General features: G+C 40.0%; 1 long non-coding RNA gene across 1 annotated transcript in view; it reads right to left on the bottom strand.

Moving 5' to 3' along the window:
• Nucleotides 1-24,039: 24,039 nt before the first annotated feature.
• The window catches only part of LOC143676112 (uncharacterized), a 38,588-nt gene continuing 35,484 nt past the window's right edge, over nucleotides 24,040-27,143 (bottom strand). Inside the window, exon 3 of the long non-coding RNA XR_013171826.1 lies at nucleotides 24,040-24,136. This is a non-coding gene — a long non-coding RNA (uncharacterized LOC143676112). The remainder of the gene's footprint in view (nucleotides 24,137-27,143) is intronic.

Below are 27,143 nucleotides of genomic sequence, written 5' to 3'. Positions count from 1 at the left end.
ACTGGAATGCAACCTATGTTTTAATAAATCCCAGCTAACCTTTATGTTTACCAGTTTATCTGCAATCACCAAATTCTAGTGAGGCAGAAAAAGTTTGAGGAAATGACAGCAATCTAACGAAATGACAAGTGCATTTGGTTCAAGCACAGTTTTGTTTAGTACTATCCTTTCTTTTGTCTTCTCCTTGACAATAAATCCCCAAAGTGGGACACATCCTTGGGCCATAATCATGTCCCTAAGTGCATACTTATGGGTATCAGACAACAGGGAGTATTGTGGAAAACTAATGATAATGTGCTGTACAGCTCCCAGAAAGCATGGGTTTCTCATGATTTTAATGACAATTACAAACTAAAAACAAAACTCCATATGTTTGTTCTTCCATATTCTGATATTAAGAATTCTTATGTTCAATTTATTGGTCCAAACTAATGTATCAATAGGGATGTATTTTCCTCCAGAGACTCTAGGAAGTACCTGTTTCTTTTCCCTTTTCTGATTCTGAACATGAAATTCTGTAACTCCCTGGCTACTGGTATCTTTAACCATCTTTGAAACAAGCAGTAAAATACCTTGCTTCAATTTTCATCTTGTTTTGTAATTCATCTAGAAACCCATAACCCTGTCAATCATTTATAGTGATACTTGTAGTTACACATAGAGCCTGCCTCAAAAGCCAGGAAAACTTCATCTCAAGATCCTCCTTACATCACACCTACAAACTCCCTTATGTCCCATAAGTTTATATTCATAGATTCCTCATGTAAGAACCCAGGAATAATTTGTGCTTATCATTTAGCCTGTTGCATTGTCCTTGAATTCTAATTCCCGACTGACCCAAGTAGTGCAGGTTCCATATATTTTCTGTTAAACAGGGAGACTGTGTGCGTGTGAATGTGTGAATCTGTATATTTGATGTTAAAATATTTTTTCTTAAGCACATCCATGATTCAGCTAGGCATCTTAGCATGTATGTGTTGTTGTCTCATGTTTACTTTAACATAGACACATATACCTAGAAAGTCCAGGAAACAGGATCTCTTGTAGTAGATTGGGTCTCTACATCTGGGTGATCCCACGTATGTGGCTGTGTGTAGGGATGATGGAGTTTCATGCCAAATGCCAATAATTAAGGACATTGGTCAATTTTCAGAGGTATTGAGTAAGTGTGGAATATTTTCTCAGCAGTTAGAAATGCTGTTGGTTTAGGTTTGGACTAAATAAAGTTTTGAACTATGATGCAATCACATAATGAAAACAATAGATCAAGAAAAATCATCAATAGTATTTTATATTAAACTGATAATTGACCTTTTTGTGGGCCATTGGTTCTTAGAAAGGGAACATTTAGTCCATAATCTCTGTTTTGTTTAAATGTTTAGAAATAATTTGGTCATCCTGCTATAATACACTCAGGTGGGCTCTTATTGACTTGAGCATGTGACTATATGAATACATGTCCTTCCAGGTTAACTTCACTCATAAGCTTTCCATTATTTTTTCTATTCCATAAAATCTGGTAAGTTTACATTTTAAGGAAAAAGAAGAAGAATCGCATTGGTCAGAAATTTCCTTCAAATAATTTTCAAAATATTTTAATATTCACAAGTTTTGGGGACAGATGAAGTGGAGATACACCAATGTAAAATGAAGTGGTGCTTCTTCCTGATATTTAATGTATTTTTCATAAAACAAAATAAGGTCCTTAACTGAGACTTCTGAGAGGAAGTATGGTCAGTAGCAAAAGCAAAAGTAGGTGAATTTTCGAAGGCATTTTGAAGAGGCCCAGTGAACGCTGTGCCTTTCAGAATATGACCCCAAACCACCCAAATCTTCAATAATGACATTTTATTAAATTTATTTTATTGTTTAGAATCACATATATACAAGTCAAAGAAATAAAAAAAGCAGTACATCCAAAACACTCTTCGACAACTAGTTACAGGACAGATCCCAGAGTTTGTCATGGGCTACCATACAATCCTGTCATATTTTTGCTTCTAGCTGCTCCAGATTATAGGAGTCTAGCAGGATTAAATATTGTTTTATCATCACAATCAAATTGTTTCCTTCTTTTCTTGTGAAAAAAATAGCATATATACAAAAAAAGCTACAATTTCAAAGCACAGCACCACAATTAGTTGTAGAACATATTTCAGAGTTTGACATGGTTACAATTTCATAATTTTAGGTTTTTCCTTCTAGCAGGTCTGAAACACTGGAGACTAAAGGAGCTATCAATTTAATGATTCAGCATTCGTATTCTTTTGTTAAATGCTATCTTCTCTGCATAACTCCACCATCACCTTTGATCTTTTCATCCCTCCATTTAGGGGTGTTTGGACTATAGCAATATTAAATTTTTGATATTGGAAGGGTCACCCATCTTTACCTTCTATGAATCTTTTTGTTCCCTATATTCTATATTATAAGCCTCTGAGTATACATTTATGCTAGTCAGAAAATTGGAATCATGCAGTATCTATCCTTTCACGTCTGGCTAATTTTTCTCAACATTATAACCTCAAGTCTCATCCATCTTGTCATGTGCTTCTGAACGTGATTTTGTCTTATTGCTGCAAAATATTCCTTTGTTTGTATGTACTCCATCATCTGTTACTGGTCATTTTGTTTGTTTCCATCTTTTAGCAATTGTGAATAATGCTGTTATGAATATTGGTGTGAAAATGTCTGTTTGTGTCATCTTTGCTTTCAGCGCCACTGGGCATATACTAAGTAGTGCCACTGCTGGTCCATAGGACAACTAGATATTTAGTTTCTTAAGGGGCTACCAGTCTTCCATGGTGGCTGCACCTTTATACATTTCCACCAGCAGTGCATAAGTGTCCCAGTTTCTCCACATTCTTTCCAACATTTATATTTTCTTCTTTAATAGCAGCCATTCTTATAGGTGTGAGGTGTAATCTCATTGCATTCTTTATCTGTATGTCCCGTATAACAGATGAAAATGAGCATCTACTCAAATGCTTTTGAGCCATCTGTGTTTGCTCTTCAGAAATATGCCTATTAATATCTTTCTCCCATTTTATAATTAGGTTGCTTGTTCATATGTTGTGAGTTGTATGATTTCTTTGAATATGCAGGAGATCAAACATTTGTCAAATATGTGATTTCCAAACATTTTCTCTCATTGAGTTGGCTGCCTCTTCACCTTTTGACAAAGTCTTTTGATGTGCAGAAGCATTTGATTTTCAGGAGTTCCTGTTTATCTATTTTCTCTTTTGTTGTTTGTGCTTTGGATGTTAAGTTCAGGAAACTACCTCCTATTACTACATCTTGAACATGTTTCCCTTTATTTTCTTCTAGAAGTTTTATGATGCTAGTTCTTATATTTAGGTATTTGATACACTTTGAGTGAAGGTGTTTTTTTTAAGGCATAAGATAAGGGACATCTTTCATTCACTTGTCTATTGATATCCAGTTCTTCCATGCTCAAATATTGAAAAGATTATTTTGTCCCAGTTCAGAAGTTTGGGGGGGTTGTCAAAAATCAGTTGACCATAGATTTAGTGTTCTTTTTCTGCACTCTGGATTTGATTCCATTGGTCAATGCTTCTTTCTTTGTGCCAGTACCATGCTGTTTTGACCACTGTGGCTTTATAATAGGTTTTGAGGTCAAGGAGTCTTAATCCTCCCACTACATTCTTCTTTTTTATGATGCTTTTAGCTATTTACTTTCTCTTTCTCTTCCAGATGAATTTTCCAAATCTGCAAAGTAAGTTGTTGGAATTTTGATTGGTACTGTGTTGACTCTGTAGATCAATTTAGGGAAAATTGATACCTTAACTATATTTTGCCATCTTATCCATGAGCAGGGACTTTCTTTCCACCTGTATAGATCTCCTTTGATATCTTTTAGCGATTATGTTGTTTTCCAATTATGAGTCCTTTACTTACCTAGTTAAATTCATTTGTAAGTACGTGAATCTTTTAGATGCTATTTGGATTGAAATTTTTTTCTTAATTGACTCCTCAACTAGGTCATTGCTTGTGTATAGAAATGTTACTGATTTTTGCACATTAATTTTATATAGTGCCACCTTACTGAATTGTTTTTTTAGCCCAAGTGACTTTGTTATTGATTTCTCAAGATCTTCCATGTATAGTATCATATCATCTGCAAATAATGAGAGTTTTATTGATCCCTTTCCAATTTGGATGCCTTTTATTTCTTGATCCTACCTAATCTCTCTAGCCAAAACTTCTAGCACAATGTTGAATAATAGTGGTGACATTGGGCATCCTTGTCTTGTACCTGATCTTATGGGGAAATTTTTCAGTTTCTCACCATTGAGTACTAAGCTGGCTATCGTTTTCTCATACATTCTCTTTATCATATTGAGTTAGCTAACTTTGATTCCTATCTTTTGGAGTGTTTCATTAGAAATGGATGCTGAGTTTTGTCGAATGTTTTTTCAGCATCAATTGAAATGATTATGTGACTTTTCCCTTTAGATTTGTAAATGTGCTGTATTATATTAATTGACTTTCTGGTGTTGAACCATCCTTGCATTTCTGGTATAAGCCCCACTCGATCATGGTGTAGTCTTCTTTTACTTCGTTGCTAAATTCAATTTGCTAATATTTTAATGAGAATTTTTGCATCTATGTTCCTTAGTAAGATTAGCCTGTAGATTTTCCTTCTTATAGCATCTTTATCTGGTTTTGCTATTAAAATGTTATTAGCTTCATAAATCGAGTTAGGTAGAGTTTCTTTTTCTTTAATTTTTTGGAAAATTTTGAGCAGGATTGATGTTAGTTCTTTATGGACTATTTGATAAAATTTCCCTGTGTAGCTATTGGCCCTGGGTTTTTCTTTGTAGGAAGATTTTTGAAGCCTGCTTGAATCTCTTTATTTGTGATTCATTAGTTGAGAGCTTCTACTTCTTCATGAGTCAGTGTAGCTTGTGTGTCTCCAGGAATTTGTCCATTTGATTTATGTTGTCTAGTTTATTGGTGTGTAGTTCATTGATAGTATTTTCTTGTGATTTATCTTATTTCTACAGACTCTGTGGTAATGTACACCTTCTCATTTCTAATTGTGTTTATTAGCATCTTCTCTCTTGTTTTCTTTGTCAGTCTTACTAGCTGTCCATAAATTTCATTGATTTTTCTCAAAGAACCAACTTTTAGTTTTACTGATTATTTTTATTGTTCTTTGATCTCCCGTTCATTTATCTCTGCTTTAATCTTTGTTATTTCTTTTCTTCTATTTGCCTTGGGGTTTGTTTGCTGTTCTTTCTCAAGTTCCTCCAGGTGTACTGTCAAGGCCTTGATTTTTGCTCTTGTTTGTTTTATAATATGTGCACTGGCTTAAGGCATGGGTCCATTTGTGTGCATGTATAGAGCTGTGCCATCAGGTTGGAGTTATACCTTTGTCAATTGGAGGCAGAAGTGACCTGGCTGAGCAGGTCAGCACTTTCTCAGAGGTAGGAAGTTTGCCTGAGGGTCGTGTGCATGAATGCTTTATAGACCTGTTATAAAGTGCAGTTCTCAGAGCAGAATGGTATGACTGGGTTCTTGTGCACATGGGTGTACCTGGGAGTGCCATGAAGGGATGTGAAGAGCTCAGAAGGGACAGTGTTAGGCAATGTGACACTATGGATGGGGGCAGCAAGGGAAGCCTAGGTATGGAGGTTAGCGCCTGCAGCTTTTATGGGCTGGCAACAGCCTAAGGGGACAGGGAGGTGGAAGTAGTGCTTGGGAGGGGAGTGCAGGAGAGGTGGGTTGGGCTGCACTAGGGGTGGGTGTTTGGGACAGGTATGTGCACTGTGGGCTGGTGGTGTTGGGTGTGCATAGAACATGGAGAATGGAAGTGGGTGATGGGTTTTTGGTGCATGGTGTGTGAGGTAAGTCACAAACCATGGGGTTGTGCTGGTGAGTATAGCAAACCCCAGGGACACAGCTTAACTTATTTGCTAGTCCAGGTTTCCCATCCCTCCACACCCATCAGCTTCATTGCCCCACACCTCCATGCCTCAGCACCAGGTTCCAGCTTTATCCCCCTCAGTTCCTCGGCTACTAAAACCAGGGCTGCTTCATGTCATGTAGAAGCCTCTCCAAGGTCAGCTGCACTCCCAAATTGCTACCTCGGTCATGCTCCTGTCCCTTCTCTACCTTTCCCATGGAGGAGGGATAATCTCAAGCTTCTCTATTTGGCCATCTTCTTGGAAGTGCTCAATAATGCCCTTTATTCACTTTTTGTTCCTGTCCTACCTCAGAGGTGTATCAATCCTCCAGCCATATATCATGATTTTTTTGTGTGCTGGAGCCCTGATCATTTCTTTCTCCAGCAAGACATCACTCTGTTCAATTAGCATGTTGAGTACATCTAGTAAGCAAGAATTATCAACTCTTCTAGAACTATTGTGGAGGCATTTGCATGTCAGAGGCTGGGAGATGAATCCAGCAAGAACACAGGAGTCCTCCACCTCACTGAAATTTCTGGGTCTCCCCTAGTGTGGGTCATTTAAATCTGTACCTTTTAAGTGAGGGATAAGCTGCTGCAATAGGCCCCTACTGTAACCCAAATGAAGCACAGCACCTAATTGTCCTATTAAAGTTTTTGGGAAACCGTATTCCTCATTGGAGTGTGGTACTCTGGCAAATTTACCAAATGAACCAAAAGACTGCTAGATTTGAGTGGGGACCAGAACATAAGGAGGCTCTGTGAAGGGGGCCAGATGCTCTGTAAACTGCTGTGCTACTTTCCCATATAATCAAGCAGATCTAATGGTGCTGTAAATATCTATGGAAAATAGAGTTTTTCTCTGAAGCTCTTACAGGTGCCCTTAGAAGAATCATAGTGAAGACCCTTAGGATTTTGGCTTAAAGCATTACCATCCACTGCACATAAATAGTCTCCTTTTTTTTTCAGCCCATGATCTGAGCCCTTAAAAGCCTTCAGGCTCAAACATAAAATAATTCAATATTTCATATTTAAAGTGAAGATTTATATGTAACTCCCAATAAACTCAGCTATGTTTCAGTCACATTAATATCTGGATAAAATAAACCATTTAGACCATATTCTCCTCGATTCCTTCAGGATAAATCACTCCCAGTTTTGGAAAGAATATTTTAAACAGCACTTATGATTTTTACCTAAACCCATGAAGTAAAGTGAAACATGCTGCTCCCAATTAATGTGTGTCAGGATGGACAAAAATAAGTTTGTCATATAAAGGATGGAGAGAAATATATGATAGAGAAGAGTGAGAAGAATACAAAAGGTGAAATATCATCATGAGTTGACATTTTATGAACCAGTTACAAATATCATCGGGGTTGTAGTCACCACACATAAAACCAAGGATGCCACTCACAAAAATCAGAACACCATCATGCATAGTGAAGAGTATACTGAGACACAATATAATAAATCCCCTGAAAAGATACTTATAATAGAAATACATACTTTACCAACAGAAGAAATCAACCCAATTTCCACATTCAGTTTGTTATTCATACATTATTATATCCATACCGAGCTATTTTCTCATGTATTTCCCAAATGAATCCACATGCACAGACCAGAGAAAGGGGTACCAAATTATGGTGAGTGATGGTGTCCCCTAGTGTTTCTCCGCAGCCACAGCCTCAGCCACAACCTGAGAACAAGCTGAAAGGCATGAGTCCTAGAAAACTGACAACATAAACACATCATCCATTGTAGGGGCGAAGAAGGAGCATTGAGAGATGTAATAACAAAGACCCTGGAGGAAGAAAGTGGATTAACATAAAAAAATACATCTAGAGCAAGGCAGAATCTAATGGTCTCAGTTTTTTTGGACTCATACTGGAAATCCTTTAGGCTACATACGTTACTGAGCCTTAAATAGCCTCTCTCAACTCTTTCCTGAATCCCAAAGAGTTCCCTAATCAGGGAATCCTGTTAAGTTCTCTGCATTAATACTTACTGGAGAGAACTCACCAGGCTGCCTTGAGCTCCCTCAGCATGCTCAAAGTGAACACTGGCAGTCCTTTCGGCCTCCATGAGTAACAGACTGCTCTGTGGGCATTTGAATGCATTTTCTCTTATTAAAGCAATCTTTCCTAATTCAATCACTTACTCTGATGATGTTCCCGTGGTGAATTAGAAAGTGCAGAGGAATCCCATAGAACTTATGGGAACCCAGCCTTTTGCCTCCAAACTGCAGTTGCCTCTGGGTTTCAGTAGTGTGTTCAGTGGGTCCCAAGTAACCCTTTACAGCTAAACCCTGAACTTGAAGTCCCTCAGGAGAAGTTTGTGTCTGTGCGTTTCCTTGCTCAGTTTTACATGTCCAGGTACTCAGATCTTATGCCAGCCAAATTCAGAAACAGGATATTCTTGGCATGATACCTGGACGTGGTGAATTTTTTTCAGAACTCACAATATAGATTGCTCTATTGTCAGGGTTAATTTATCAGACCTCGCCCACTTCCTTTCTATTAGCCTTGTAGATCCACCTCATGAAGCAGCAACTGCATATGAATGCAGAAACTACAAATGAAAGTCACCGAACCCCCTGGCTCTTCCACGCTTCAACCAGACTAAGCCAGTAGTACTTCATAATGAGCACCTACAGAAACTAAAGCATAGTGTTCATAAAAACTGCCATTCATACCTACTGCTTTTATTAATCATATTTTCTCACATACCCAATAGCACTTCTCTGCACAAAGTAAGACATAGTAAATCAAAAAGGAAAACACATCCCTGCCCAAATCCACAGTGAATTGCTTTCACTTCATCCCAGGAAGTGAATGGGAATACTTAGGAAACCCAGTTCTGGAGGACTCTCTAATTCCACAGGGCTGAAATTGGGCTCCACTTTCTCAGAAGAAAGAAGGACACTGTTCATATTTCCTCCCTCTCCAAAGCACATTCTTGGAGAAAACAGATGACAGTTAAGTAGTTCACACCAGATTCTGAGATTTAACCTGGAGGACATAGGTGTGATGTGCATGTGGGAATATTCCTGTTTAAACAGGAAATACTTAGGGCATCTTCAGTCTCTGCTAAAGAATATTAAGAAGGAAGACTCTCAGCCTCCCCATGGAAGGCCTTTTAATTATTGAGAACCCATAATCATGAAAATTTAGCTCAAGAATCCATCATTCTGTAGAGTGAGAGCCACGGACTTTGCCAGGAAGTCATTCATTCCACAGCTACACTCTACACCTACTCTTGGGCTTGGCCCTGCATTCAGTGGGACATAATGCCCCTCATAGCTAGTCCCCTTTCTTCCTCCATGAATGAGAAGGAAACTGTGTGAAAATCATTTCTGAATTCAGAAGAATCCCTCATCTCAATACAAGTGTGATCTATCTGACATGGTCTTTCTCTCCTCTGTCATAAATATACTCCTTGTAGAGCGCACCCTCATTCTTCATCCTGACATTCCAACTAATCCCAAATAGAGAATGTAAAGACAGCACATGTTGTACATAGGGAGCACTTATGGAGGGCCTTGTTCACCATAATTATATTCCCCACGGCACTGCTTCTGATCAAGGAAACCACTTTACAGCAAGTAAAGTGTGGGAATGTGCATATGCTCATGGAATTTTCTGCTCTTACCATGTTCCCCTTTATGCAGAGGCAGTTGGATTGATGTAATTTTGAACCTACATCCGAATACATTCCCAACTCAACCTTGAGACAGCATGATCACTGCAGTTTTCTCAGGGAGATTCCTTCCACTATAATCAACAACTCGACATTAGGAGACAAGTGGATGAGAATCCACCAGGCAGTGTTTGGGTAAAATTTGTGTACCATGAGAAATAATCATTTGTAACTGAGGAGAACATCTTTATATAGTTGGCTCTCACACTCAGTACACATCTGGGAAGATTCTCCAAACAAACAAGGGTTCCTGGGCTCTGGAACTGAAAGGAGCTTATGAGAGACCTCAACTCCTTCAGCACATCCTCTACTCTAAGGGTGCTGATTTCTTGAATCCCCCATCCTGGTGGAAAGGGTACATTAAATTTGAATGCATTTCATTAGTCAACTGCCTTTGTGAACTTCATGGAGAAGGAAAACCACAGTAATACCTATTAAAATATGAGTGTATGTAAATGACATTTGTATGGCTGTATACAAAAACACAGAACTCCTAAATTTAAGGTCTTCAGACTTTGAAAATTAAGTAGATATTGAGGATATTTATGGAATTCAACATGTCCTGTATCTGTCAATTTTAAAGAATCATATTCATTCTCTCAGACTTCATAAAGATATTGTCTTTTGTTTTGTCTTTTATTCTAGAGTCCATATCTCACAATTACCAAAAAATATTTCTCCTTAGACAACAGTTTAATGAATGAGCACAATTTTCTGACCAGACATCTTAGTACCTGTAGGTGTCTAGTAGAAGTTCAGATTGTAGAGGCTGGGGGAAACTTAGAGGTCTTATGAAATTCTCCTGGGCACCCCCTCTGTTTGATCCCAGACTGAATCCCTGCAAAGGATGAGCAGGTGCTGCTGTGAGATGAAAAATCATGCCAGGCATAAAAGTAGACAGAGATTTATTGGGGCTTGTGAACAGGAGAGATTCTCCAGTGTTGGCTGTCCTAGAGGTCTAGGACCCGACTAGCAATAAGGGTATACAAAGAGTATTATATGATTTTGGAATAATGACACCCCATATGTATGAGAGACAACCAGTCTCTTTTGTAATCATTAAAGGAGCTTAAAACCAGAAGTTTGGCTATGATTACTGTTTATAACTTTGACATTGCAATGCAGTATTTACATTCATGGTAACATTCTTCCCAGGACTGGAAGCTGTTTTCTAGTCCAATCTTAGGCCATTACTATAGCACACAGGTTTTGAGGCATAGAGGAGGTCCAGTGCTTTGACTGCCACATTCTGGATTCATCTACAGGAGCTCATTGATGGCTACTTGCAACAAGGTCCAGGAGTGGGTGGAGGTGTCAGGAATGATGCAGTAAAGATGCACAAGAAAGAATCTGTGAAGTATTCGTCCATCCACTCAAGACATAAGTCCTATAACATGCTGTGTCTGAAATGTACAATCTAAGAACTGAGGTCAAAGCCATGTATTACTGAGTGAAACACAGGAAAGGGACACAAAGCTCCCTTGTGGGTGGCCTCCAATAGACTTACATAATCCCAAAGCTCTTGGATCATGTGTAGATGGAATCAGGGGATGCGATATTAATAATTTGGAGTCTTCCTTAATGGAGTGAGTTTCACATTTTCTCCTTATACACAGTCTTTCTAACCAGTGATCAATATCTCTGAGGACCCCTGGAGAAATCAGAATTTGAGAGCAATGTGAGATGTTCTGCTGCCTAAAGACTCTGTTTGAAACCAGACAGGCATGACAGAACTGCAATACTGGTTAGCTACTGTAGCCCTACTGACGACAACTGTAGCACAGCCATCCATTGACATGATACCCACCAATGACAGTTCCAGCTCACACCCAGTACCAAGAAACTGAATGCTCAGGACGACAATATGTGCTATGTTTGTACCATAAATACATACATTGTGGGGATGAACTTAGGAACTCAGGATGACCAAACCAGAGGACCAGGCTCACATCACCATTGAGCCCAGTTTCTAGGACAGAAGCAGCTTTAGGGAGCTCATAAATACAGAGTCCAGGGGCCACGACCAGGACAGGAGCAGGGGGAGCTCAGGAACAAACAGCCCAGATACACAGAAGAGGGACCAGTTGAGGGAGTTTCAGAACACAGTCTGGAGATAAAAGACCAGGGGAAGTGCAGGGGAGCTCAGCAACACAGAATCCAGATACCAGTGTGAGGGTTTTTGTAGAGGTAGAATAAGTGAGCTCCCTTTCAGAATGTGGGGATTCTTCTTATGACTTCTCTTTCATCAGGATTCAATAAACATGGCTGTGAGTCTGTTCGTTGGCTTAATATACAGCATAAGTGAAATGTCACTACTGTGACTATATTTGAGCATTTTTATTGAAAAATAAAAGCTATAAAATTATGTGAAACAAATAATATATCTGCAAGTCCCTCAAAGTGCATCAGTGGAAGCAAATGCCAACCTTGTAGTCAATGCACTAAATGTGGCAATGTGGACATATGTCACATATAAAGAATTCACATTGACCTTCATTATAGTTTTCTCAAAGTTAAAAATTCATTCCAGATGTGACTTCATTTTCCTGCCTACATCTTACAACAACTTGATGTATAGGTTTTATGAATGCTTCTTGTACCGTATAACACAAATTCTGATGTTTTCCTTAAATCTGAAATTGTGCTATAAACTTTTGTGACTTTAGGGTCGAGGCCAAATCATTTGGGATCACGCTGCTTCCTCACCAAATTGGAAATAGGTGAAAGATAAATTTCTTACCATACCTATTCCTCAATCTTTAAAAAATATTATTGCACATCCAGATTTTATTATATTGTATCAAGGTGTTTTCCTCATATGAAATGTTAGAAATAAATATTCAGAGATGAGTATCTAGGGACATGTTTCTTTTCATCAAAATAAATAGAGTATAAGTGGTTTTGACCTGTCTGAGCTGACATATGTGACATATAAGACACAGGACCATGGCAATTAGTGTTTGACAATCATTGTGGTGTGTATGAGGACACATACATGTCTTTTTGGATTCCATGGCAGCTTGCACTACTAATAGTTGTAATGAAAATATCTGACTGCACTAAAATATTGCTAAATTCTAGTATATGAATTAAAAACTAAGGAATTACATCAACAAAGTGTGAAAGCTAACATCAAACCCTCTTCTCTCCATTGACACTGCAAAAATCAACCATAATTAATAATAGCTAACATGGTCAGTGAATACATATATAGTATGTAGCCCACATAATTGCAATATATGAATACGAACACATGCACAAAAAAAAGAATATAATCCCTCAGAGTAGTCACACAGGGTCCATATTTGCAGAGCCATTCTTGAGCCTAGGACCCATATTATTTCCCATTTGACACATTTCATGTTTCAAAGAAAAGGAAACAAGGATTGTTGTGCGGAGACACCAGGGAGAGGACGGTGTTCTTCCAGGGTGCAGCCAGCATCCTCCTCACTTTTTGTCTATAAGGCAGGAATTCCACTCATCTCCTTTCATTTTACTGAGAGTTACCTCCCAAATGCAAATTGCCATGTGGCCAACATTGAAACCACAGCGCACATTTCCTTAAATTCAGGTTCCCCCTCAGTCTGGAGAAGATTTTCTTGTCATCATGGACCTCATCCAGAAGAACAAGGAAGCCTTGTGACTCTTCCTCCTTCTGGTGGCATCTCCCAAATGTGCATGTCTGAGCAAATAAGACATAAAGGTAATTGGGTGATGGATCTGAGCACATGACTCACTGTGGTTCTCCTTGTACCCAGGTGTCCTGTCTGACACACAGCTGCATGAGTCAGGACCTGGACTGGTGAAACCATCTCAGACCCTGTCCCTCACCTGCACTGTTTCTGGATTCTCTTTAACTAGCTCCCATGTGGATTGGATCCACCAGGCTCCAGGAAAAGGCCTGGAGTTGGTTGGCAGGATAAGTAATGCTGGAAGCACAAACTGTAACCCAGCTCTTCAGTCCAAATGCAGCATCACCAGGGACACCTGTAAGAATGAAGTTTATTTAAAGTTGAACAGCATGAGAGCCAAGGACACGGGCCCTTATTACTGAGACACAGTGAGAGGAACTCAGTGTGAGCCCAGACACAAAGCTCCCCTGCAGTTGCAGGAGGAGCAGGGTTGCAGGAGGTACTTGCAATCACCAGAGAGTGGGCTGTGTCTGTTTTTGAGTCAATGCTTGTCTTCTTTTGTCTTTTGGCCTCCTGTTTTGTCTCTGAGATGTTCTGACTATGCTGAGTTTGTGTTCTGTTGTTTATTTCAGAATCACCCTTCAGCATCTTAAGCCTGTTATTATGCAGTGAGGAGAGGGGAGGTGGTTCTGGATATTCTTTCCATGGTGAAAACTGTCTCCTATGGCTTTCTATTGAAAACAGAATGTAAAGCTTGGTTACAGAAGCAAAGGAAAATACTTTGGCAATTTTAAACCAAGTACACATTTTAGCAGAAGAGATAGTCATTTTTGTTAAAAAAGCAAAATTGCATATAGAAGATGAAAAATATAATAACTGAAATTAAACCATCAGCACACAATGGAGATGGCAAAACTAACAGAATTATTATAATTGTTAATTAGATGATGGCATTCCTGAAAACATGGCATAAATAACAATCATTTCAGGAGCATTTTGAATTACTGTGCGTAAAAAAGTTAGGAAACTTAGATGAAATAGAAACATTGTGAAGAATACATACAATATGAAACTGAATCAAAAAGCAATTTATAATCTCAATAGATGTATGACAAATTAAAAGATTGAATCAGTAATCATAAATACACATGAATAAAAGCCAATGTGAATATAGATTTACAGTGCCATTATACTTTTCATTAAAATTAGAATGGTCTACAATCCTTCCAAATTTGGAAACATATTTTTCATCAAAACAGAAGAGAAAGAACCCTTTCCCACTCATCATAGGAGGCCACCAATTAGCTGAATTCAAAGGAAGAAAGAGTCATCAGAAAAAAATAAAATACCATACCAGTACCTCTTCTGAATATGGAAACAAATTCCTACACCAAACACTAAAATGAAAAATAGGGTGTCATGGTTAGGGACAGGTGTCAAGTTGGCCAAGTTGTGGTACCTGTTCATCTGATTGGGCAAGCGCTGGCCTCTCTGTTCAATGAGGACATTTCATAGGATTAGGTCATGATCACGTCAGCCACATCCACAGCTGATTCCATTTGTAATCAGCCAAAGGGGAGTGTCTTCTGCAATTAGTGATGCTAAATCCAATCATGGGAAGCCTTTTAAGGAGGACTCAGAGGAGACAGGTTGCATTCCTGCTCTGGCTGGTGAGCCTCTCCTGTGGAGTTCATCCAGGCCATCCATAGGAGTCATCGGCTTCGCAGCCTGCCCTGTGGATTTTGGGCTCTGCATTCCTACGGTCACGTGAGACACTTTCATAAATTTTATATTTGCAAGTGTTCCCTGTTGATTCTGTTTCTCTAGAGAACCCTAACTAATACATCTTGGTACCAGGAGTGGTTCTTAAGAAACAGAATCTTAAAAATGGGTTTTTATGAATGGTTTTCTACTCTGACTGGGCTCAGAGACACTAAGGACTCTGATTCCCGTAATCAGAATGACACTCCCAATCCATGGACTGGGTTGGCAAAGGAGATAGTTAAAATATCATCATTCGATTCTCCTAATGCTTCGCTTGTACGAAGCCAGACTCTGGGGGATAATGTTTTTGACACCTTTACAGAGTTTTGTAGAAATAAGAGTTATAGAGATGTTGGTTGGCTGTTGTTAGATACACTGTCTACATTAAAGGGTGAAAGGGATGGGCTTAAGGCTTCAAACAAGAAGCTTAAGTGCCGTCTGAAAGATGTAGAGGTTTCTATGAGTATCCTGAAGGAAAATTTTATTTCCTGTAGCTGTAGACTTGAGATCTCTGAAAATCAGACTCAGAATCTTATTGTTAGAGTAGCAACTTTACAACGTAAACTGAAATCTCAGTCTTGCATGGTGTCTGCCATTAAAGTGAGGGCATTGATTGGAAAGGAGTGGGACCCTGAAATATGGGATGGTGACATATGGATTGATAATGATGTTGGGGGTGAGGTTGAAACCCTAGACAATGCTGAGCCTTCTTTAGATAACCCTTTAATAGTCTGCCCTGAGGACATAGCCACCCCACCTCCAGCCTACCTTGAGGAATTGGCCACCCAACCTCCTTCTGAAGGGATTAGCCCTAGAGTTATTAATCCTGTTTCACCAGATGAAACTGCAAATGAAAGCCCTGAAGCAAATGGCTTGGAAGATATTTCTAATTCTTTTCATGACCCACCCCCACCACCCCTCATTTCTTCTAAACCTATAACTAGACTAAAGTCCCAACAAGCCCCTAAAGGTGAGGTACAAAGTATCACACATGAGGAGGTACATTATACTCCAAAAGAACTGTGTGAGTTTTCCAATTTATATAGACAGAAATCAGGGGAATATGTGTGGCAATGGATTTTAAGAGTGTGGGATAATGGTGGGAGGAATATAAGGCTGGATCAGGCTGAATTTATTGATATGGGCCCACTAAGCAGAGATTCTGCATTCAATGTTATAGCTAGAGCAGTTAGAAAAGGTGTTAACAGCTTGTTTGGGTGGTTGGTTGAAACATGGATCAAAAGGTGGCCAACATGACCTGAGGTTGAAATGCCAGAACTGCCCTGATATAATTTAGATGAGGGGATCCAGAGGCTTAGAGAGATTGGGATGTTAGAGTGGATTTATCATGCAAAGCCTGCTCTTACACCCCAGGAATGTCCAGAGGATGCACCTTTTACCAGAACAGTGAGAAATAAATTTGTGAGACTAGCACCATCATCCCTCAAGAGCTCTGTGGTTGCACTTCTCTGTAGGTCAGATATTACTGTAGGAACTGCTGTCACTGAGCTGGAATCCTTAAACACAATGGGGATGACAGGATCCCGAGTTGGCAGAAGCCAGGTGGCAGCACTTAATCACCAAAGACAGGGTAGACGCGGGTATTATAATAGACAACAAACTCAAAGGAGGCATCAAAATTATATGACACGCAGAGATTTGTGGCATTGGCTAGTAAATCATGGGGTGCCTAGAAATACAATAGAAGGGCAGTCTACTAAATTCTTGTTGGAGCTGTATAAACAAAAGAGTTCTAGGTCAAGGGAACAGAAGTCTACCCTGAATTAAAAAACACAGAGTCATGGCCCCTTAGCCAATTTCCAGACTTGAAACAGTTTACAGACCCTGAGCCACTTGAGTGAAGGGGAGGCCAGGTCCCTATGGGGGAGAAACCTGCTACACTGCCACAAATTTATACTGTTAACCTTCCTCTAAGTCTTCCCCAAGGAGACCGACGGCCTTTTACCAGGGTAACTGTGCATTGGGGAAAAGGAAATGATCAGATATTTCAGGGATTATTAGACACTGGTTCAGAAGTGACATTAATTCCTGGGGACCCAAAACGTCACTCTGGACCACCAGTCAGAGTGGGGGCTTATGGAGGCCAGGTGATCAATGGAGTTTTAGCTCAGGTCCGTCTCACAGTGGGTCCAGTGGGCCCCCGGACCCATCCTGTAGTTATTTCCCCAGTTCCGGAATGTATAATTGGCATAGACATACTGAGCAACTGGCAGAATCCCCACGTTGGTTCTCTAACTCGTGCAGTGAGGACTATTACGGTGGGAAAGGCCAAGTGGAAGCCACTAGAACTGCTGCTACCAAGCAAAATAGTAAATCAAAAGCAATACCGTATTCCTGGAGGGATTGCAGAGATTACTGCCACTCTTAAGGACTTGAAAGATGCAGGGGTGGTGATTCTCACCACATCCCCGTTCAACTCTCCTATTTGGCCTGTGCAGAAAACAGATGGGTCTTGGAGAATGACAGTGGATTATTGTAAACTCAACCAGGTGGTAACTCCAATTGCAGCTGCTTTTCCAGATGTAGTATCATTGCTTGAGCAAATCAATACATCCCCTGGTACCTGGTATGCAGCTGTTGATCTGGCAAATGCTTTTTTCTCAATAGCTATTAGTAAGGACCACCAGAAACAGTTTGCTTTCAGCTGGCAAGGTCAGCAATATACTTTCACTGTCCTACCTCAGGGGTATATCAACTCTCCAGCCCTATGTCATAATCTTGTTCGCAGAGACCTTGATCGTTTCTCCCTCCCACAAGACATCACACTGGTCCATTATATTGATGATATCATGTTGATTGGACCTAGTGAGCAAGAAGTAGCAACTACTCTAGATTTACTGGTAAGGCATTTGCGTGTCAGAGGATGGGAGATAAATCCAACAAAAATACAGGGGCCTTCCACCTCAGTAAAATTTCTAGGTGTCCAGTGGTGTAGGGCATGTCGAGATATCCCTTCTAAGGTGAAGGATAAATTGCTGCATCTGGCCCCTCCCACATCCAAAAAAGAGGCACAACGCCTAGTTGGTCTTTTTGGATTTTGGCGACAACATATTCCTCATTTGGGTGTGCTACTCCGGCCCATTTATCGAATGACCAGAAAAGCTGCTAATTTTGAGTGGGGACCTGAACAAGAGGAGGCTCTGCGACAGGTCCAGGCTGCTGTGCAAGCTGCTCTGCCACTTGGGACATATGATCCAGCAGATCCAATGGTGCTTGAAGTGTCAGTGGCAAATAGAGATGCTGTCTGGAGCCTTTGGCAGGCCCCTATAGGAGAATCACAATGCAGACCCTTAGGATTTTGGAGCAAAGCCTTACCATCTGCTGCAGATAACTACTCTCCTTTTGAGAAACAGCTTTTGGCTTGCTACTGGGCCTTAGTAGAGATTGAACGCTTAACCATGGGCCACCAAGTTACCATGAGACCTGAGTTGCCTATCATGAGTTGGGTGTTGTCTGACCCACCAAGCCATAAAGTTGGGCGTGCACAGCAGCACTCTATTGTAAAGTGGAAATGGTATATACGAGATAAAGCCAGAGCAGGTCCTGAAGGCACAAGTAAGTTACATGAAGAAGTGGTACAAATGCCCATGGTTTCCACTCTTGCTGCCAAATTACCTTCTCTTTCCCAGACCAGAGCTATGGCCTCTTGGGGTGTTCCTTACAGTGAATTGACTGAGGAAGAGAAAACTCGGGCCTGGTCTACAGATGGTTCAGCACGATATGCAGGTACCACCCGAAAGTGGACAGCTGCAGCATTACGACCCCTTTCTGGGGTGTCCTAGAAGGACAGTGGTGAGGGGAAATCCTCCCAGTGGGCAGAACTTCGAGCAGTGCACCTGGTTGTTCATTTTGCTTGGAAGGAAAACTGGCCAGAGGTGTGTTTGTATACTGACTCATGGGCTGTTGCTAATGGTTTGGCTGGATGGTCAGGGACTTGGAAAGACCATAATTGGAAAATTGGTGACAAAGAGGTCTGGGGAAGAAGTATGTGGATAGACCTTTCTGAGTGGGCTAAAAACATGAAGATATTTGTGTCCCATGTGAATGCACACCAGAGGGTGACTTCAGCAGAGGAAGATTTTAATAATCAGGTGGATAAGATGACCCGTTCTATGGATACCAGTCAGCCTCTATCCCCAGCAACTCCTGTTATTGCCCAATGGGCTCATGAACAAAGTGGTCATGGTGGTAGGGATGGAGGTTATGCATGGGCTCAGCAACATGGACTTCCACTCACCAAGGCTGACCTGGCTACAGCCACTGCTGAGTGCCCAGTCTGCCAGCAGCAGAGACCCACACTCAGCCCCCGATATGGCACCATTCCCCGAGGTGACCAGCCAGCTACATGGTGGCAGGTTGATTACATTGGACCACTCCCTTCATGGAAGGGGCAGCAATTTGTTCTAACTGGAATAGACACATACTCTGGATATGGGTTGCTTTCCCTGCACACAATGCTTCTGCCAAAACTACCATCCGTGGGCTTACAGAATGCCTTATCCATCATCATGGTATTCCACATAGCATTGCTTCGGATCAAGGAACACACTTCACAGCAAATGAAGTGCGGGAATGGGCACATGCTCATGGAATTCTCTGGTCTTACCATGTTCCCCATCATCCAGAAGCAGCTGGATTGATAGAACGGTGGAATGGCCTTTTGAAAACTCAATTATGGTGCCAACTAGGTGGCAAAAACTTGAAAGGCTGGGGTAATGTTCTCCAGGAAGCTGTGTATACTCTGAATCAGCGTTCGCTGTATGGGGCTGTTTCTCCCATAGCCAGGATCCATGGGTCCAGGAACCAAGGGGTGGAAATGGGTGTGGTGCCACTCACTATTACTCCTAGTGATCCACTAGGAAAATTTTGCTTCCTGTCCCTGCTACCCTGAGTTCTGCTGCTCTACAGGTTTTAGTTCTAAAACGGGGTATGCTTTTTTCCAGGAGAAACAACAGTGATACCACTGAACTGGAAGTTAAGATTGCCACCTGGCCACTTTGGGCTACTTATGCCTCTGGATCAACACACCAAGAAGGGGATTACATTATTGTCTGGGGTAATTGACCCTGGCTATCAGAAGGAAGTAGGACTGTAACTACATAATGGAGGTAAAGAAGAGTTTTCTTGGAATATAGGAGATCCCCTGGGGCGTCTATTAGTACTACCATGCCCCGTGATTAAAATCAATGGAAAACTGCAACAACACAATCCAGGCAGGACCACTAATGGCTCTGAGACTTCAGGAATGAAGGTTTGGGTCACCCCACCAGGCAAAGAACCACGGCCAGCTGAAGTGCTTGCTGAGGGGAAAGGGAAAATGGAATGGGTAGTGGAAGAAGGCAGTGATAAATATGCACTTCGACCACGTGATCAGTTACAGAAACGAGGACTGTAATGCTGTTTTGTTTGTGTTATACTATTTAAGTTGTAAGATATCAAGTTTAAGAATGAATGTTGCCCAATGATTTGCACCCTATACTGGAGAGATTTAATGTGTTTCCAGTTATATGTTGGACAGTTGAGTATTGTCAGGTAAAAGAAAAAATGTGTGCTTATTTGTTTTCATTTGGAAATTAAGTATGGTCTGAGGTGATATATATATATATGTGTGTGTGTGTGTGTGTGTGTGTGTGTGTGTGTGTGTGTGTGTGTGTGTGTGTGTGTGTGTCAAGTTGACAAGGGGTGGACTGTCATGGTTAGGGACAGGTGTCAAGTTGGCCAAGTTGTGGTACCTGTTCATCTGATTGGGCAAGTGCTGGCCTCTCTTTTGCAATGAGGACATTTCATAGGATTAGGTCGTGATCATGTCAGCCACATCCACAGCTCATTCCATTTGTAATCAGCCGAAGGGGAGTGTCTTCTGCAATTAGTGATGCTAAATCCAATCATGGGAAGCCTTTTAAGGAGGACTCAGAGGAGACAGGTTGCATTCCTGCTTTGGCTGGTGAGCCTCTCCTGTGGAGTTCATCCAGGCCATCCATTGGAGTCATCGGCTTCGCAGCCTGCCCTGTGGATTTTGGACTCTGCATTCCTACGGTCACGTGAGACACTTTCATAAATTTTATATTTGCAAGTGTTCCCTGTTGATTCTGTTTCTCTAGAGAACCCTAACTAATACATAGGGTAAAATATAGCAATAATCAGATGTTATAAACAATTGACATTTATCCTAGATATGCTTGGTTGAATTACATGCATCAATTAAATCAGTATAATAGCTGAAATCAATACTATGATAAGCAAAATTGCTTGTCATCTTAACAGATGATGGTCCCCAGGGCATGTGTGGACAGGGTTGGGGAAGAATTTCTGGGCCTTGTCTTGGATTCCTTCTTCTTGCCCAACAATCTATAATGTCCAGATATTCACCATTGACTCTTTTCTAAGAATGTCCATGGTTACCCCAGAATCAAAGTAGAGGTTTTATTTATGTGTCATTTTAATTAGCATTGTTTGTGTGTATATAAATATGCATATAGTCTAGGTATATGTGTGTGTACGTAGATGTATATTATTTAAAAATGCTTATAAATTTTGATGCTCTCTATGGCATGGTGCAGTTATGTCACACAGAGCATGCAAGATTTCATTGCATAATTTGGAAGAGGATTAAGGCCAAATATAGCAGACTCATAATATTTGGTTATTTTTCATTTTCCAAAGAACATCACAGATTCCACTTACATTTACTTCTCTTTCTTATATTTTAATTAGTTTTGGATGTATTAATCAATCATTTATTCATGTTTTCTTTTACCTAAATTTCCTTGTATTTTCATATAATAACGAGTCACGCTCCACACATTTAGTTTTCTGTGAAGCTGGCAGGGCAATCAGGAAGAACACAGTCACACTCCTAATCCTGCCTGAACAATCCAAGGTTTCTGCAGACATGGCTGAGACGATGTCCTCTCATGGAGATGAGTTCCTTTCAGATGTGTGCTTGGACCACATGTTCCAGGCCATCCCTGGAATCGGAGGTCATTGTCTCTTCCTCCACCCCACCTGGCATCTATATCTGGAAATAACTCTTACCTGGTGCAGCATGGCTTAAGGAATGACAGTTCCTGACATCGTGAGTCTCTAGGTGCCCCTACTGGGATCCATCCCAGGAATGAGGATGCCTAATCTGAACATGAACATCACCTGTGAGAAAACTGGCTCCTTGTCCTTGGAACTTTCAGAGTTCCAGCTTCCTGAGGAGAGGCTGGTATATGTAGGCAGGATCAACACTGTGTGAACATCATTGAGAGAGCAACTAACAGGTATCACATGACCACCTGGCTGGGCATCCTGCAGAGCTCAGTGCAATAACGTATGAGCCACTGAGACCTGAGAACACAAGTGTGCACACTGCTTTGCTGTGAAACATCAGAGGCCCCGGGATAGGGCAGGAGACATGATGATCCCTCTGCTTGGAAGCCCAGAATAGGTGGGCAAAGGAGTCTACCCTGCCCACGGGGCCCAGGGACAAGGTGCTACAGAGGGAAGATGAGGAGGTTCCTGAATGAGCCTCTCTGTTTCCTCCCACCAGTAAGACAGAGATCCACGGAACTCTCTCCGGTACTTGCTGTTCTGATTTTCTTATTTTTCTCAGTTACCACACAGGGTGTAGTCATAGTTCCTTTGAATTTCACAGGACATCCAGACAGAGGCAGGTGTGGCCTGGAATACTGTAGAGAGACAATTCTCAGGCAGCTTTCATCTCCTTCTCACATGCACCTACTGGTCCACATCTTCCACTCTTCTCAGTGACAGAAGGGAGACTATGAGAGGTAGACACTGAGATATACCTAGGGAATTATAATTTACTTGTCTCTATTGCAATAATTTTTGCTTAATGAAAAATACTCTAAATTTTATGTATTCAGTTCATTTAAAATGTATGTATTTACTTTGTTGTAAATGACATTGAGGTTTCCTCATAATTAGAGGAAGAAATCCTCTTCACACACAGAAAATCAGCTGAACATTGGAAAACACAATATAATGACATAAATTTTATGTTTATTGCCACACAACCTTGGTCTCTGACTAGTCATCAGTGTACTTAGTGGTTTCCTGGAAATCAACCAGTGTCATGAACGAAGAACCTCTACTCTATATATACAAACTTAATAGAGCAGATTTCTGTCTCCACATGTTCTTACTTTTTGCAGTACTGCATCAATTCTGTAATGAGTTGAATACATGTTAATACTTTACAATTTTCCCACATCTGTTTTGGTGTTGTTCATTTAAGACTTAGAACAATATTTTTCTCAGTTACTAGACACCAAAGATAATTTGTAGATTGCATTGTAATGCCTATACATTGGAAACAACATCAGTGACATTAAACAGGTTGAAATATAAGTAAATTGAGATATAAAGACATACTGAAATTCTGTTTGGGATTCTAATCATGATGGATACCCTGGTTCAATTCTTATATCATGCATTTCTCAAAAAACAAACCAAGAAGAAAGGAAACGAACAAACAAAACAAAAACAAATTCAGCAAATGGTGCTGCAGTAACAGTATACTCACATGGAAAAAGAATGACATGTGATCCCACAATAGATCATACAAAAAAAATTAAGAACAAAAATGAGAATGACATAACAATATAAGCTCAGATATAGAATACACATTAATAAAAGTACATAAAAAGTATGTCTTCAAAGGAAGACCTGGATATGAAGGACATATCCTGACCAGAAGATGCTTCTGAGCCTAGGTCAAGACTGAATGTACTCAAGAAATAATGCTTCCTTCATTTACCCAAAGCCTACTGTGGAGTGTGGCTCTAGCTTGGCTGCAGCTTCCTTTTTTTTCATGAGACTGTGATTCCAGTTGAGGAAACTCAAGCCTAGAACATTTCACTATGTTGCTCTCTTTCAGCAAATACTGAGGTTCTAGAGAGGCTGTCTGTAGGAGTCAACTTCCATTTTCCCATGCTCAGCTTTAGAGACCAGATTCATGTCCATAGCTTAGTTCATTAGTACAATCTTGGGAGCAATTCTAACCTAACTTTTGCCTCACAATCATTGGAAATTGTGGCAAATCTAATTGGAAGAAGATTCATGCCTCTATTGAAGATCATACCTGAAAATATAAGAGAAATCACAGTGAATATCAGGAATATTTTAAGTTACTGTGGGTCAAAAAATTAGAAGACATAGATGAACAAGAAAATTTGCTAGAAATGCCAAATACGATGAAACCAAATACCAAACTGATAAATAATATGAAAAGACACTTAGCAAATAAAGTTATTGAATCAGTAGTTATATGTAACCATGAGTAGAAGCCAACGTCAATACAGATTCACAGCTGTATTTTATCACTGAAACTGGAATGAATCATAATTCTTCCATATTTGGAGCAATGATTTCAAAAAATAGAGGAGAAAGAGACCTTACCCAGTCCTACTCTAAGGCCCATATTTTGATTACTCCAAAGCCAGACATAGTTATCTGAACAAAAGAAATGAACATATAAACATCTTGATACAGGTAGAAAATCCTTAACAAAATACCAGGTAGTAAAATAGATAACAAATACAATTAATTGTGTATCATAAAGAGTTGATATTTATCTCAGGGATGCAAGGATGAATTATAATGTATCAATCAATTGATATAACACATGAAATGAATAGGAAAATAAGTAAAATGTCATGATTATACCAACGGAGTTGGGGGGCTCCAGGGGCAGGTGGGGGAAGAGGCTAGGAAGGAAATTCCTGCCCTTTCCTGGTATTTCCTCTTCTTGCTTCCCAACATGCAAACCCCATATAATAAGTACTGCTTCTTTTCTAAGCAAGTCCACGATCTATCCAAGTTTTTAAAAAAGTATACTTTGCATGTGTTTTAAAGCAATATTATTAAATGCATGTGCATACACACACACACACACACACACAAACACACACACATTCCCTGCTCTTCCTTCTGGTTTTGGATAGAAGTGTAGAAAATTCTATTTTCAGCAGATTTTGTGACATTAGTCCTTTTAAGGCAATCTCTTGAGAATAAACTTCTCCAACCATCATGGAAGACTTGAAGTTCTCAGGTGGAAGTAGGAAGAAGAGGGAAATCCTTGCATGGCTTTCAGAGCAGCCTCAGTCCTCTGTGATATTTCTCTGTCCTTATTTTATATCTGTTACAAATTCTGATGCTATTAGATGGAATGTTACAATTATGTTTACATGCATAAAGAGAAAAGGCTTTCAATTTATAAATTAGAAGAGTGTGTCTCTATTTATAAAAGAGTAGACTCATAATGTCTGTTTACTTTTCACTTTTCCAAACATCATTACTGATTACATTTAATTTTCTTTCTTTGAATTTAATTATTCTTTATGTTTTAATCAATTATTTATTTGCACTTTCTTTTAACCTAAAGGTTTCATGTGCATTCACATTAATAAAATATCAAGCTCCACACATTTAGTTTCCTGTGAAGCAGACAGAGACATCAGGAAGACAAAGTCACACTCATCCTACCTGAACAATCACAGGTTATTGCAGAAGGAACTGATGTTATAGCTTCATTTTCCAAAATGGTTCCCTCTTAAATGGCTCCAGTAAGCAACCCCACCTTGAATGGGTGGAAACAGACCTCCATGGAAACCATCTAATCCAAAGTTACCAGCCACAATTTGGTGGTTCATATCTCCATGGAAAAAATAAAAAGATTCTATCCAGCAATATTGAATGAAGATTAAAGCTCATAGCTTCTCTGGGGTACATAATAGCTTCAAATCAGCACAAACATTTTCACTCATTTAAGGTGTATTTATTTATTGCCTTCTAAATGCCATGGGAATTTCTTCACAATCAGAGGAAATAATTCATTTTCAGGGGAATATAATTCTCCTGAATATTCAAAAGCAAAATAAAATGATATAAACATTATGCTTATTGTCACAAAAGCTTGAGCTCTGACCTGTGGTAAGAATACATCGTGGTGACATGGAGAGCACCCAGAGGGACCAAATAACCCTTTCTCTCTTCATACACAAACATGCCTTCTCCACAGAAACGACACTCTGACCTCTTGGGAGCCATCACAACCCCTGTGTTAGTCGATTTTCTTATCTTTCTAAGCACATATTTGTGGGATTCATGGGTTTTATCCCGAAGAACACAAAATCATTTTTGTCCATCATCCTCCTGTGGGAGATCTCAGCTCTGAGCAGCTTCTAGGATGTGAGAATTGTGTGACAGACGTGATTGTTATGAAGTGTGTGACTCTGAGATTTTCCTGCTTTCAGGTGTCCTGTCCCAGGCATTGTTGCAAGCATCAGGTCTATGACAGGTGAAGACCTCACATATCCCTTCCTTCACCTGCACTTTCGCTGTGTTCTCCATCACAATTGGTAATTACTGCTGAAGGTGGATCCTCCAGCCCAAAATAGGCTTCAGTTGGTGGGATGCATTAGTGCTGATAGTGATAAAAAAATAATCTACCACTCTCTACATAATGCTAAATGCAGAGGCAGTTCCAAGAACCAGTTTTCTCTACAGCTCAGCCTGTGTATGATGAGGGTCCTGTCATGTAATATTATGGGAAACACATGTAAAGGGAAAGCAGGGTGTGTTCAGACACCAACTTCTCCTACAGTGCAGGCAGGGAAGGACTGAGTTTCAAGGGGTGTCCTGGACATATCAAGGACAGAGGATCACCTCCAGTGTTTTGGGTCCAAGTTTTTGGAAGTTTGGTGTGATTTTCCTCTTAAGGTCTTATATTTTCCTTTCCTGATAAGCGATAACATCCACTTAAGACCTTCTAAAACCTTCCAATATGTGGTCATTTTTATCTGAATTTCAATCACAATACATAGTTTCTCAAATAAAATGTTCATTTGACAAATTCACTTTTACTTTCTTTCCTATGTATCTTATGGAGGGTGCTGGGAAGGGAAGTATCATAATTTAGTATTAAGTATCATTTTTGTTATTTGGTAGATGCACTTTGTCCATTTTAGAATGTTCCTTCTCATCCAAGTTTGACATGATTTAGTTTCATGAATAGGTGCTGATTCTGACAATACCTTTTACTGCACTTAATGAGAAGAATGTAAACTCTTCCTGTTTATTTTCTGATC

The sequence above is a fragment of the Tamandua tetradactyla genome, chromosome 3, assembly GCF_023851605.1.
Source record: "Tamandua tetradactyla isolate mTamTet1 chromosome 3, mTamTet1.pri, whole genome shotgun sequence".
Lineage (NCBI taxonomy): Eukaryota > Metazoa > Chordata > Mammalia > Pilosa > Myrmecophagidae > Tamandua > Tamandua tetradactyla.
This window is presented reverse-complemented; position numbering and strand designations above follow the sequence as displayed.